Here is a 14,405-nt window from a genome sequence, read left to right as displayed (position 1 = left end):
AGGGCAATTGTTACTATTTTGCTAATGCCTAAAGCTCATAAATTTACTAATGGGCAAAATTTTACTATACTGACTTCTCATGATGTAAGTGGGGTCTTAAACTCTAAAGTTCAGAGTGACAATGGCTCCGTCTTTAAAGCTGCTATAACTCAGGGGTGGCAAAAGCTCTAGGAATAGAATATCACACTGTTCCTGGAGACCCCAATCTTCAGAAAAAGTTGAAAAGGCTAATGACATTATTAAAAGACACCCGTGTGAGCTAACTCAGGAAACACAAGACAGTTGGTTTAAAGTTTTACTCGTAGCTTTAATGAGGGCTCAAACTGCCCCTAAGAAGAAGGGACTGTCTCTATGACAGTCTGTTTTTCTGCACAGATATCCTCATAGATCCTAAAGCCTTAGGACTATTTGACTCAGCTTTCAGCTTTTCAACCTCCTCATTGTCGTGGCCCAGGCGCAGGTTGGAAAAGAATTTCCAGACATGAGACAGAATGAAAGAATAAAGTTTATTAGAATGGGAGACGCTGTTAGAACAGCAGGCCAGCTCAAGGGAGAACCGAACAGGGGTCCTTAGTCCACTTTTATACCCAGGGTACAAGGCGTGGGATAGGGGTCTTGCAGGTCATTTGCTGATTGGATGAGGCATGTATGCTGGGTCGGGGAAGAGTAGGGCAAATACCTTCTCCCAATGGGGTAGAAGGAGAGACAGGTTATACTGTTCCATTAATAGTTACAACATGGGGGAGGGAAGGATAAGGATCTGGTTTTTCTGTTCCTGCATTCCAAGACCCTCCTTGGTTTTATCTGCTCTTTTGTCCTTGGGTCACCACACTCATCAATTGAAGGCTTCCCATCCAGTCCATAAGGTTGCAAAGAGTAGGACTCGACTTGGCAATTGAACAACAACAACAAGGGAATGGAGGCTTTTTCCTGGTGGCACTAGTGGTACAGAATCCGCTTGCAATACAGGAGACGCGACTTCCATCCCTGGGTCAGGAAGATCCCCTGGAGGAGGAAATGGCAACCCACTCCAGTATTCTTGCCTGGGAAATCCTGTGGACAGCAGAGGCTGGACTACAGTCCATGGGTTTGTAAGAGAGTCAGACAACACTTAGAAACTAAACAACCAGAGGAAGATCAGAAACACACCTCTGTGATGCAAATGGAAAGGAAATCCAAAAAAGATGGATAAATGTCTACAGTAACTGATTCACTTTGCTGTACAGCAGAAACTAAAACAACACTGTCAAGCAACTATACGCCAATAAAAATTAATTAAAAAAAAATAAAAAACAAACAAATGCTCCTCTGAGTAGGAGACCTGGGAGCAGAGACTGGATTGCAAGCGGGGAGGTACTGTGCAAAGAACCCAAGGTGAGCTTTGCAAAGAGGAATCAACAAATACCAACTCTAAGGTGGAAATAAACTTTGTAGGTTACAGCAATCACAAGAGGATCAGGAGACTACAGGGGCACAGAGCAGGCAGCAAGACGGGAAATGAATTAGAAAAGACACCAGGACAAGTAGAGCTCTAGTGGGATTTGTGTGTGTGTGTGTGAGATGGAAAATTGAATTATTCCTTGCATGGGATGGAAAGCCCTTGAACAGATAGAAACAGGGAGGTGACATCAGTTCATTTCCATTTCCCAAGAATCCTTAAGATCATTTTCTGTGTTGAGGTAGGGGCAAAATGGGTGAAGGAGCTCAAAAGGTACCAACTTTCAGGCTGACTGAATAAAGTTAATATTTTAAGGTAAGACGAGTAAGACAGAAATGTTTTTCCCTGCCCTCTAGTGTGCACTGTTCATCTGCACTATGCATTAACCTGACCTCCCCAACGACAGAAACACCTGCTCAACTAGAAAGATCAATTCTTCTTCTTCTAGTGCCAGCCATGGAAACTCCTTAGAAGATAACACGCCTCTCTCAATTCTGCATGGGATCACCAAGACTCGCCATGTACCCTGCATGTGCATAGAGCTTTGGTGAAACTGATGCACAACACCAATAGATCATTTCCCTTAAAGATACGGACTGGTACAGAACAGACCAGGTCACAGGACCTGAGGAGGTATGGAGCCATACCTACCAGAAGTTCTCACCTTAAATACTTGCTTAAGACCTTACTAGTCTCACTAGCTATACTGTTCATATCCTGCCTATTTGACGACATGATCGTTTCTTGCATTACCAGATGTGTGACTGAGCCTCTGATAAAAGCAACAATAACTAAGTGACTTGAAACCATTCACCCAATAGATAGCTCTCAAAGATCAATGATAGTAATAGCAGAACTCTAGCTATGGGAAGAAGCAACAAGAGGGAATCATTTCCTGACTGTAACAGACCAGCAAGACAGGCCATCCAGAGGCTGGGGGCTACTGTCAGGAGGGCCTAGTCCCCTAATAGCACATGCAGGGTCCTATCAAAGAAATCCTGGCCTGACCTGGGGATGAGCATTCCTAGTGTTGTGGGCCACATTGGTCACAAAACGCCTCTCAAACCTTGGTCAAAGTTAAGACCTAAAGGGAGGAGTTTGTAAAACAAAGATTGTTGCCCACTATCCAGTCCTACTGGAATCCAGTTGTGAGCCACTGCAGTCACTGACCTAAATTATACCCTAAAAGGAATTCAAGGTGAAGATCAGAGTGAGGAATTTTGTCCTCTGGGAAAACTGACAAAAGTGATGCCAGGTACCATTAGGCGTTTTTGGGTGAAAATTTTATGAACCCAGTTTCCTGCATCTTCCCATACTTGGAAAAGCACTAAAACCATTAACTCAGATGTCTGTTCCCGAATGAAGAGCAGTAACCTTCCAGCAAGATGTGTGCTTGACTGTACCCACCCAATTCTAAAGTCACAGACATACTGGCTTCCCCTCTCCTCCCCTCTTCAGAACTGTCCTCAGAGCTCTTCTAAAAGACTGTTTCCCTGGTTATCATCCTCAGGTTGGTTCAAGTGAAACTTTCCATTTATTTGTGAAGCTATTAATTTTTTCATCTTTATAAAATAAGTAAGTCATGTGTGTACTGTGCTAAGTCACTTCAGTCACGTCTATTTGCACCCCTATGTACTGGAGCCTGCCAGGCTCCTCTGTCCATGGGCTTCTCCAGGCAAGAATACTGGAGTGGGTTGCCATGTCCTCCTCCAGGGCATCCTCCCAACCCAGGGATCGAACCCAGCTCTCTTATGTCTCCTGCATTGACAGGTGGGTTCTTTACCACTAGCGCCACCTGGGAAGCTCCTAAGTAAGTCATGGGGATGTCATACACAGCATATTTGAAAGATGCTAAAAGTACATCTTAAAAGTTGTCATCACAAGGAAAAACTCATAATTATGTGTAGTGGTGGATGTTTTCTAGACCTATTGTGATCATTTCACAATAGCTACAAATATTGAATCATTATGTTGTGTATCTGAAATATAGTATGTCAATTACACCTCAATAAAAAAAGATCTGTTTCATTTCTTAAAGAAAAATAAACTTTGACAGTCTCTACAATAATATAAAAAAAGACAAGGGGAAGATTTCAGAGCCAGGGTACAATTAATTGGAGATAAGGGACTCTTGTTTCTCTAGCATCCTGGCCAATTTTGGACCAGCTTCTCTGGGTGAAGCTGGAGGATTTAGATTAGGGATATTGAAATATGCCTTCTGACCTTTCCTTTACAAAGCACCCTAAAAATTCTCAATCAAGCTAACTTTAAGGCACTCCATTGTCCTTTCCATACCTTTGGCTTTGTGAGAACCATCCCCCTAGTGGATGATTTAGAAAAACCATATACACAGATCATAAAAGTCAATGAATATTTGAGTGTTTTTGGTGTGCTAGACCCCAGGCTGCTGGAACGATTATTTTTAGTTACTATTTTTGGCCACATTGAACTGCTTGTGGGATCTTGGTTTCCCAACCAAGGATCAAACCTGGGCCCTCAGCTGTGAAAGCACAGAGTCCTACCCACTGGACAAAGGGATTGTCCCTGTTGGAAAGATTATCACTCGGGGCTACTTTTACTCTGGAGCAACATAAGTGTTTTCCATAAGCACGATACCAAATGGAATACAAATGGAGACAAAATGCAACAAATGAATTTAACCATATACCAAGTTGTTGATCTAACTTCACAGGGCATGACTTGAACAACACAGTAATATAGCCAGAAAAAAAGAACTGCCAAAAAACAAGCTTCAGTTGTTTTCAGTTATCAGTGCCACTACAGATGGTGACTGCAGCCATGAAATTAAAAGACCCTTACTCCTTGGAAGGAAAGTTATGACCAACCTAGATAGCATATTCAAAAGCAGAGACATTACTTTGCCAACAAAGGTCTGTCTAGTCAAGGCTATGGTTTTTCCTGTGGTCATGTATGGATGTGAGAGTTGGACTGTGAAGAAGGCTGAGCACCGAAGAATTGATGCTTTTGAACTGTGGTGTTGGAGAAGACTCTTGAGAGTCCCTTGGACTGCAAGGAGATCCAACCAGTCCATTCCAAAGGAGATCAGCCCTGGGATTTCTTTGGAAGGAATGATGCTAAAGCTGAAACTGCAGGACTTTGGCCACCTCATGCGAAGAGTTGACTCATTGGAAAAGACTCTGATGCTGGGAGGGATTGGGGGCAGGAGGAGAAGAGGACGACAGAGGATGAGATGGCTCGATGGCATCACTGACTCGATGGACGTGAGTCTCAGTGAACTCCGGGAGTTGGTGATGGACAGGGAGGCCTGGTGTGCTGCGATTCATGGGGTTGCAAAGAGTCGGACACGGTTGAGCGACTGATCTGATCTGATCTGATCTGATACACACTCACAGCCTGAAAAACTGAATATACAGTTATGTTGATGTCATTAGGAACAAAGATTTTAAACATGAAACAAAAGATACACAAGCATGAAATGAAAGGAAAAGAAGCCTGGTGGTACTGATTTTGAATTGGAAATAACAGTATAAACTCATGGCTATTTTCCTCTTAAAAATATATACATCCTAACTCTCTACTGGAAAGACATAGAAGCAAAGAGACACCCAATTGTAATTACTCTGAAAACAGGTAATGGGAAAAAAATTGACAATTTATCCTCCCTTTCCTACACAGACTGAATTACAAGTAAACCAGTAACTGATGGGGGAAAGTACTTTATAGAAAAGTTCTCACTAATAAAGAAGGAATCCTAGAGTTCTAATATCTCCATCTTGTAACCTTCAATGAGATGATGGATCTAGCCACTGGAGAACTTTATAAAGTAGTATCAAATTGACAACATCTACTCAACCAGCGGCCCACACTTCTGCCCCAGGAGAAGGTCAGATGTCTCCTCACCTGCAGAATGTTCTTGCTTCCATATCACACTGGAATCCCATCAAGCTTTCAGACTTCCTACCAGCTTACAGGATGGAATCTGTAAAAATCAAAAAAATGCAGTAAGTATTACAGAATAGATGGCCTAGTGTCTTTAGTAAGCAAATGGCAAGATAAATGAAAAAGAAAAAACGAAGATACAGGAATTGTCACATAAATGCAACCTGTGGATCCTGGCTGCATTTCATACAAAGCCAACTGGAAAAAAAAAATTATCAGATGACTTGGACAATTTCAATACTGATTGGATATTTGATGATATTAATTTGTTTAGGTATGCAAATGTTATTAAAACAATTTTTATAAAAAGTCCTTATCTTTTACAGATACACTGAAGTTTTTATGGCTGAGATGCTATGATGTCTGGAAGCAGCTTTAAAATAACTCAGTGCCAGTGGTGGCCATGCTGGGGGATGTGTACAAGGAAACAAGTTGGCACCTGAGCTGATGGTTGTTTAAGCTGGTGATGTCTGAATAGGTGTTCCTTGTACACTTCTCTGAACTCTTGTGGATGTTTGGAAATTCCTCATTACAGAAAGAGTAGTGTAGATGCCAGACATTAGGGATTACATGTTAAACAATTATCTCCAGTTGTTTTAAGGAAATCCACGTTTCATCTTTTGCTCTTTGCTACAGACACCACCCTTATGGCAGAAAGTGAAGAACTAAAGAGCCTCTTGATGGAAGTGAAAGAGGAGAGTGAAAAAGTTGGCTTAAAGCTCAACATTCAGAAAACGAAGATCATGGCATCCAGTCCCATCACTTCATGGCATATAGATGCGGAAACAATGGAAGCAGTGACACACTTTATTTTTTGGGTTCCAAAATGACTACAGATGGTTACTGCAGCCATGAGATTAAAAGATGCTTGCTCCTTGGAAGAAAAGCTATGACAAACCTAGACAACATATTAAAAAGCAGAAACATTACTTTGCCGACAAAGGTCCATATAGTCAAAGCTATGGTTTTTCCTGTAGTCATGTATGGATGTGAGAGCTGGACCATAAAGAAGGCTGAGTGCCAAAGAACTGATGCTTTTGAACTATGGTGTTGGAGAAGACTCTTGAGTGTCCCTTGGACTGCAAGGAGATCAAACCAGTCAGTGGTAAAGGATATCAACCCTAAATATGCATTGGAAGGACAGACAGTGAAGCTGAAACTCCAATACCTTGGCCACCTGATGCAAAGAGCTGACTTGTTAGGAAAGACCCTGATGCTGGGCAAGACTGAAGGCAGGAGAAGAAGGGGATGACACAGTATGAGATGGTTGGATGGCATCACCGTCTCAGTGGACGTGAGTTTGAGTAAGCTACAGGAGTTGGTGATGGACAGCGAAGCCAGGCGTGCTGCAGTCCATGGGGTCACAAAGGGTCAGACAGACTGAGTGACTGAACAACAACGACAATGCATTTCTATTATAAAGGGTGTTATGCAGGGCTGAGGGTCTGAAGTGGTTAGGAAAGGCTGAGGAAAAGCCTTTCAGATGTGATCTGCTAGCTGAGCTGCACTGGGTAACCAGCTGAGCTGAGGCAATCAGAGGCCATGCCCAAGGCAGTCCTAGGGCACATCACAGATGCTTTTGAGTAATGGAAATGAGATTGGCAGATCATCCTGGCCTTTTTAAATTCACTGAAGATTTAGACATTTGTCTTAAGAACAGTGAGAAGCCAAAGAAGGATTTTACCTTCAGCTTTGCATTTTGTACATATGGAAGATAGATGTATATACTCACGGCACGGCTCCAAGAGAAAGCCATTGAAAGTAGACCCATAGTGTTTTCTTGAAAGTGTGGGTTTCCTGAAACATGGTAAAATGTGTGAATAATGGAGGGCTGGAAGGACTGATGCTGAAGCTGAAACTCCAATACTTTGGTTACCTGATGGGAAGAACTGACTCATTGGAAAAGACCCTGATGCTGGGAAAGATTAAGGGCAGGAGGAGAAGGGGACGACAGAGGATGAGATGATTGGATGGCATCACTGACTCAATGGACGTGAGTTTGAGCAAGCTCCGGGAGTTGGTGATGGACAGGGAGGCCTGGCGTGCTGCAGTCACAAAGACTCAGACACGACTGAGTGACTGAACTGACTGATGATCATCTCTTTCTTATAGCCAATGTAGAAGTGTTAAAAAAAATTATAAACTCTTCCCTACTGAAATGTGGGTGTGCTCCAGTTGAAGAGAATTTTAGCATGAAATGCTGGGACCACCAGATCTGTAGTTCAACCATGGCGATGCCTTTTACTTATTCTGTGTGGCCTGACAAGAGTAGGGAAGCCTTTTCTTCCATCTGCGGTTGTATGAGTTGGTTTTCACTAAACCATGTATTGCATCATGTGGCATATTCTTTAAGTCTGGCCGTGTTTTCCCATCACGCAGACCATGGTTGATTAGTGTGGCCTTAATTTTGTTGTTGTTCAGTCGCCAAATCATGTCCAACTCTTTGCAACCCCATGGACTGCAGCACACCAGGTTTCCCTGTCCATCAGTATGTCCCGGAGTTTGCTCAGATTCATGTCCATTGAGTCGGTGAAGCCATACAATCATCTCATTCTCTGTTGCCCCTTTCTCCTCCTGCCCTGAATCTTTCCCAGCATTAGGGTCTTTTCCAACGACTCAGTTCTTTGCACCATGTGGTCAAAGTTTTGGAGCTTTGGCTTCAGCATCAGTCCTTCCAATGAATATTCAGAGTTGATTTCCTTTAGGATTGACTGGTTTGATCTTGCTGTCCAAGGGATTCTCAAAAGTCTTCTCCAGCGCCACAATTCAAAAGCATGAATTCTTTGGTGCTCCAGCTCTCACATCCATACATGATTACTGGAAAAACCATAGCTTTGACTAGATGGACCTTTGTTGGCAAAGTAAGGTCTCTGTTTTTTAGTATGGTGTCTAGGTTTGTCATCCCCTTGCTGTCTAGGTTGGCCACAGCATTGTCATGGCAAAGGGGCTTGCATAACTCAGTGACGCTATGAGCCATGCTGTGCAGGACCACGGAAGACAGACAGGTCACAGTGGACAGTTCTGACAAAACCTGGTCCACTGGAGGAGGGGATGGCAAACCACTCCAGTATTCTTGCTGTGAGAACACCATGACAGTATGACAAAAGTTATGACACTGGAAGACGAGCAGCCCAGGTCGGAAGGTGTCCAATATGCTACTGAGGAAGAGTGAAGGGAAATTACTAATAGCTCCAGAAAGGATGAAGACGCTAGGACAAAGCAGAAACAACACTCAGTTGTGGATATGTTTGGTGGTGAAGGTAAAATCCAGTGCTGTAAAGAACAATATTACATAGGAACCTGGAATGTTAGGTCCATGAGTCAAGGTAAATTGGACGTGGTCAAGCAAGAAATGGCAAGGTTGAACATCCACATCTTAGGAATCAGTGAACTAAAATGCACAGGAATGGGAAAATTTAATTCAGATGACCATTATATACACTATAGTCAAGAATCCTTTAGAAGAAATGGAGTAGCCCTCCTAGTCAACAGGAGCGTCTAAAATGCAGTACTTGGGTGCAATCTCAAAAACAACAGAGGGATCTTGGTTCGTTTCCAAGGCAAACCATTCAACATCACAGTAATCCAAGCCAATGCCTCAACTACAGATGCCAAAGAAACTGAAGTCGATTGGTTCTATGAAGACCTACAAAACATTCTATAGTTAACATCAAAAAAAAAAAAAAAATGTCCTTTTCATCATAGGGGACTGGAATGCAAAAGTAGGAAGTCAAACGATACCTGGAGTAACAGGCAAGTTTGGCCTTGAAGTACAAAATGAAGCAGGGCAAAGGCTAACGGAGTTTTGCCAAGAGAACACACTTGTCATAGCAAGCACCCTCTTCCAACAACATAAGAAATGACTCTATGCATGAACATCACCAGGTGGTCAATATTGAAACCAGATTGATTATATTCTTTGCAGCCAAACATGGAGAAGCTCTATACGGTCAGTGAAAACAAGACATGGAGCTGACTGTGGCTCAGATCAACAGCTCCTTATTGCAACATTCAGCCTTAAACTGAAGAAAGTAGGGAAAACCACTAGGCCGTTCAGGTACGAACTAAATCTAATCCCTTATGATTACACAGTGGAGGTGACAGAGATTCAAGAGATTAGATCTGCTAGACAGACTGCCTGAAGAACTATGGACAGAGGTTCGTATCACTGTACAGGAATCAGTGACCAAAACCATCTCAAAGCAAAAGAAATGCAAGAAGGCAAAGTGGTTGTCTGAGGAGGCCTTACACATAGCTGAGGAAAAAAGAGAAGCAAAAAGCAAGGGAGAAAGGGAAAGATATACTCAACTGAATGCAGATTTCCAGAGAACAGCAAGGAGAGATGAGAATACTTTCTTCACTGAATAGTGCAAAGAAATAGAGGAAAACAACAGAATGGGAATGACTAGAGATCTCTTCAAGAAAACTGGAGATATCAAGGGAACATTTCATGCAAAGATGGGCACAATAAAGCACAGAAATGGTAAGGACCTAACAGCAGCAGAAGAGACTAAGAGGTGGCAAGAATACAGAGGAGAATTAAATTAAAAAGGTCTTAATGAGCTGGATAACCATGATGCGTGTGGTCACTCACCTACAGCCAGACATCCTGCAGTGTGACGTCAAGTGGGCCTTATGAAGCATTACTACAAACAAAGCTGGTGGAGGTGATGGAATTCCAGTTGAGCTAGTTAGAATCCTAAAAGTTGATGCTGTGAAATTGCTGCACTCAACATGTCAGCAAATTTGGAAAACTCAGCAGTGGCCACAGGACTGGAAAAAGTCAGTTTTCATTCTAATCCCAAAGAAGAGCAATGCCAAAGAATGTTCAAACTACCATACAATAGTGCTCATTTCACATGGTAGTAAGGTTATGCTCAAGATCCTTCAAGCTAGGACTCAACAGTATGTGAACCGAGAACTTTCAGATGTTCAACGTTGGGTTTAGAAAAGGCAGAAGAACCAGAGATCAAATTGCCAACATTTGTTGGATCATAGAGAAAGCAAGGAAATTCCAGAAAAAATCTACTTTCTGTTTCACTGACTATGCTAACACCTTTGACTGTGTGGATCACAATAAACTATGGAAATTTCTTAAAGAGATGGGAATACCAGACCACCTTACCTGTCTCCTGAGAAACTTGGATGCAGGTCAAGAAGCAATAGTTAGAATCTTACATGGAACAACGGACTGGTTCCAAATTGGGAAAGAAGTACAACAAGGCTGTATACTGTTACCCTGCTTATTTAACTTCTATGCAGAATACATCATGTGAAATGCTGGGCTGGATGAATCACAAGCTGGAATCAAGACTAGGGGGAGAAATATCAACAATCTCAGATATGCAGATGATACCACTCTAACAGCAGAAAGTGAAGAGGAACTAAAGAGCCCCTTGATGAGGGTCAAAGAAGAGAGTGAAAAGTTGCCTTAAAACTCAACATTCAAGAAACTAAGATGATGGCATCCAGTCTTTTCACTTCATGGCAAATAGATGGGGAAAAGGTGAAGCTATGACAGATTTTATTTTCTTGGGCTCGAAAATCACTGCAGATGGTGACTGCAGCCATGAAATTAAAAGACACTTGTTCCTTTGGAGAAAAGGTATGACAAACATAGACAGTGTATTAAAAAGCAAATACATCACTTTACTGACAAAGGTCTATATGGTCAAAGCTATGGTTTTCCCAGTAGTAGTCATGTATGGATATGTGCGTTGGACCATAAAGAAGGCTGAAAGTGAAAGTGAAGTCGCTCAGTCGTGTCCGACTCTGCAGCCCCATGGACTGTAGCCCACCAGGCTCCTCTGTGCATGGGATTTTCCAGGCAAGAGTACTAGAGTGTGTTGCCATTTCCTTCTCCAGGGTATCTTCCCAACCCAGGGATTGAACGTGGGTCTCCAGCATTGCAGGCAGATGCTTTTACTATCTGAGCCACCAGGGAAACCCTAAAAGAGGGCTGAGAGCCAAATAATTGATGCTTTCAAATTGTGCTGTAGAAGACTTGAGAGTCCCTTGGACAGCAAAGAGATCAAACCAGTCAATCCTAAAGGAAACCCTGAATATTCATTGGAAGGACTGATGCTGAAGCTGAAGCTTCCAATACTTTGGTCACCTGATGTGAAGAACGGACTCGTTGGAAAAGACCTTGATGCTGGGAAAGATTGAAGGCAGGAGAAGGGGGTTGCAGAGGATGAGATGGTTAGTTAGCATCACCAACTCAATGGACATGCATCTGAGCCAACCTCAGGAGATAGCGAAGGACAGGGAAGCCTGGTGTGCTGCAGTCCACGGGGTCACAAAGAGCTTGACACAACTTAACCACTGAACAACAACAACACAGTTCGTCATAGCTTTAAATTACTGCCAGTCATTTGTGTGGCTGATTTCCAAATAGAAGCAGCCTTTGGAAACCTAAGAATAGGCTTGTGGACAGGCAGCATAGCATCTGGACCCTCAATCTGTCTGATTTCAAATCCTGCGATCTGGAGAGGTTGCCTAACCTCTGAGTGCCTGGGCTTTCTCATCATTAAAAGCAAGGGGAAGAAAACATTCATCTCTTGGGGCCCTTATGAAACTTATATAGATTCACATTTGTCAAGCACTTGGAAGAGTGCACAATCCATAACAAGCAGCATACTAGTATCTTTGAACCTCTGGGCACCTCATTGTCCTCATTAGTTGAGCAACTTCTAGAAATTTCTCTGCTAGGTACACTTTGAGAATGAATCAGTTGGGTACTCGGCAGGTTTTAGAGGTGACTGCTATCTTCACAGTCAATAGTTAACTATTGTTTGGGAGCTAGCAACAGGAGCTGCTACATAAACAGAGAGAACCTGTGTCAGTGTAGTGCTTAGCCAAAGATCATTAATTAAACAACCGGCCAAACAAAGACAGATGTCCAAGGACAGGTGGAATCGGGGTGCTCAGCGGCCTCCAACCTCATCCTGCAGCTCAGCTTCTTTCTGGTTAAGGTTCTCCACTCACAAAAACCCACCAGGCCTCAAATGGGACCTAATTAAACTTACAAGCTGTTGCACAGCAAAGGAAATCATAAACAAAATGAAAAGATGACATACAGAATGGGAGAAAATATTTACAAACGAAGTAACCGAGAATGGATTAATCTCCAAAATATACAAACAGCTCATGCAGTTCAAAATTAAAAAAAACAAACAACCCAATCAGAAAATGGGTGGAAGATCTACATAGACATTTCTCCAAAGAAGACATAGAGATGGCTAAAAGGTACATGAAAAGATGCCTGATATCACTAATAATGAGAGAAATGCAAATCAAAAACTACAATGAGGTAGTACCTCACACTTGGCAGAACGGGCATCATCAAAAAACCTACAAACAATAAATGCTGGAGAGGGTGTAGAGAAAAGGGAACCCTCTTACACTACTGGTGGGAATGTAAATTTGTACAGCCACTATGGAAAATAGTATGGAGGTGCCTTATACGGGCTTCCCAGGTAGCTCTAGTGGCAAAGAACCTGCCCGCCAATGCAGGAGACATAAGAGGCATGGATTTAATTCCTGGGTCAGGAAGATCCCCTGGAATAGGGCATGGCAACCCACTCCAGTATTCTTGCCTGGAGAATCCCATGGACAGAGGAGCCTGGTGGGTTACAGTCCATGGGGTTGCAAAGAGTCTGACACAGACTGAAGTGACCTGGTGCGCACACACACCGAGGTTCCTTAAAAAGCTAAAAATAGAGTGATCATATGATCCAGCAACCCTACTCCTGGGCACGTATCTGGAGAAAATCATAATTTGAAAAGATACATTTACTGCAATGTTCACTGCAGCACTATTTACAATAGCCAACACATGGAAGCAACCTAAATGGCCACCAATACAGGAATGGATAAAGAAGATGTGGTATATACATATACAATGGAATGTTACTCAGACATGAAAACAGAATGAAATAGTGCCGTTTGCATCAATGCGGATGGACCTGGAGATTGTCATAATGAATGAAGTCAGAGAAAGACAAATATCATGTTATTTTGCTTATATGTGGAATCAAAAAAATAGTACAAATGAACCTACAACAGAACAGAAATAGAGTCACAGCTAAAGAAAACAAACTTATGGTTACTAAAGGGGAAAGCAGCGGGGGGGAGGAGGGGGAAGATACAACGGGAGCCTGGGATTGACATATACACGAATATGTATCAAATAGATGACAAACAAGGACATACTTTATAGGACAGGGAACTGGATGTTCAATATTCTGTAATGACCTCTGTGGGAAAATAATCTGAAAAACAGTGGATCTATGTATGGGTTTGACTGAGTCACTTGGCTGTACAGAAGAAACTAGAAACATTGTAAAACAACTATACTCCAATAAAAAATTAATTTAAAAAAACCACCGGGCTTCACCAACTGTGTGCACAACTGGCTTCACCATCAATAAACCTTGCCAATCTTAAGCAACTTGCCAGCCTTTAAGACAGAGAAGGCAATGGCACCCCACTCCAGTACTCTTGCCTGGAAAATCCATGAACGGAGGAGCCTGGTAGGCTGCAGTCCATGGGGTCGCTAAGAGTCAAACATGACTGAGCGACTTCACTTTCACTTTTCACTTTCATGCATTGGAGAAGGAAATGGCAACCCACTCCAGTGTTCTTGCCTGGAGAATCCCAGGGACGGGGGAGCCTGGTGGGCTGCCGTCTATGGGGTAGCACAGAGTCAGACATGACTAAAGTGACTTAGCAGAAGTAGCAGCAGCCTTTAAGAAACCAAAAGTGGTATTTATCAAACACAAGGGGAGGCAGTTAGGGACTTTACCAAATAGCTATCATGGAATTCTTTCATAAAGCTTTTTTGCATCATTTTACAACTCGCATTTTTCTTATTACAAAAGAAAACATGTTCTGTATAGAAATTCTAGAAACTAAAGATAAATCAAAATTTAAAAGATAAAAATATTCTCCAACCATACAGGGCCACAAAAAGCACTGTTAATGTCAGTGTATGATCTGCCAGCTACATACTTTTGTCACACATTTACACATTTAAAAAATTTAT

The 14,405-nt window shown here is 42.4% G+C and overlaps 1 long non-coding RNA gene across 8 annotated transcripts in view; it reads right to left on the bottom strand.

Moving 5' to 3' along the window:
- Nucleotides 1-492: 492 nt before the first annotated feature.
- LOC147339853 (uncharacterized) overlaps nucleotides 493-14,405 on the bottom strand; it is a 174,568-nt gene continuing 160,655 nt past the window's right edge. For 5 of the 8 annotated variants that reach the window (XR_015159227.1, XR_015159224.1, XR_015159222.1 and 2 more), the window contains 2 exons: nucleotides 5,321-5,399; nucleotides 493-1,074 (listed from right to left, as the gene is read on the bottom strand). This is a non-coding gene — a long non-coding RNA (uncharacterized LOC147339853). Of the gene's footprint in view, nucleotides 1,075-3,819; nucleotides 4,822-5,320; nucleotides 5,400-14,405 lie in introns of those variants that run through there. The other 3 variants (XR_015159226.1, XR_015159225.1, XR_015159229.1) reach the window with 3 other exon arrangements.

This window comes from Bos grunniens, chromosome X (assembly GCF_055505025.1).
Source record: "Bos grunniens cultivar Pamir isolate PY7600 chromosome X, Bosgru_T2T1.0, whole genome shotgun sequence".
Classification (NCBI taxonomy): domain Eukaryota; kingdom Metazoa; phylum Chordata; class Mammalia; order Artiodactyla; family Bovidae; genus Bos; species Bos grunniens.
This window is presented reverse-complemented; position numbering and strand designations above follow the sequence as displayed.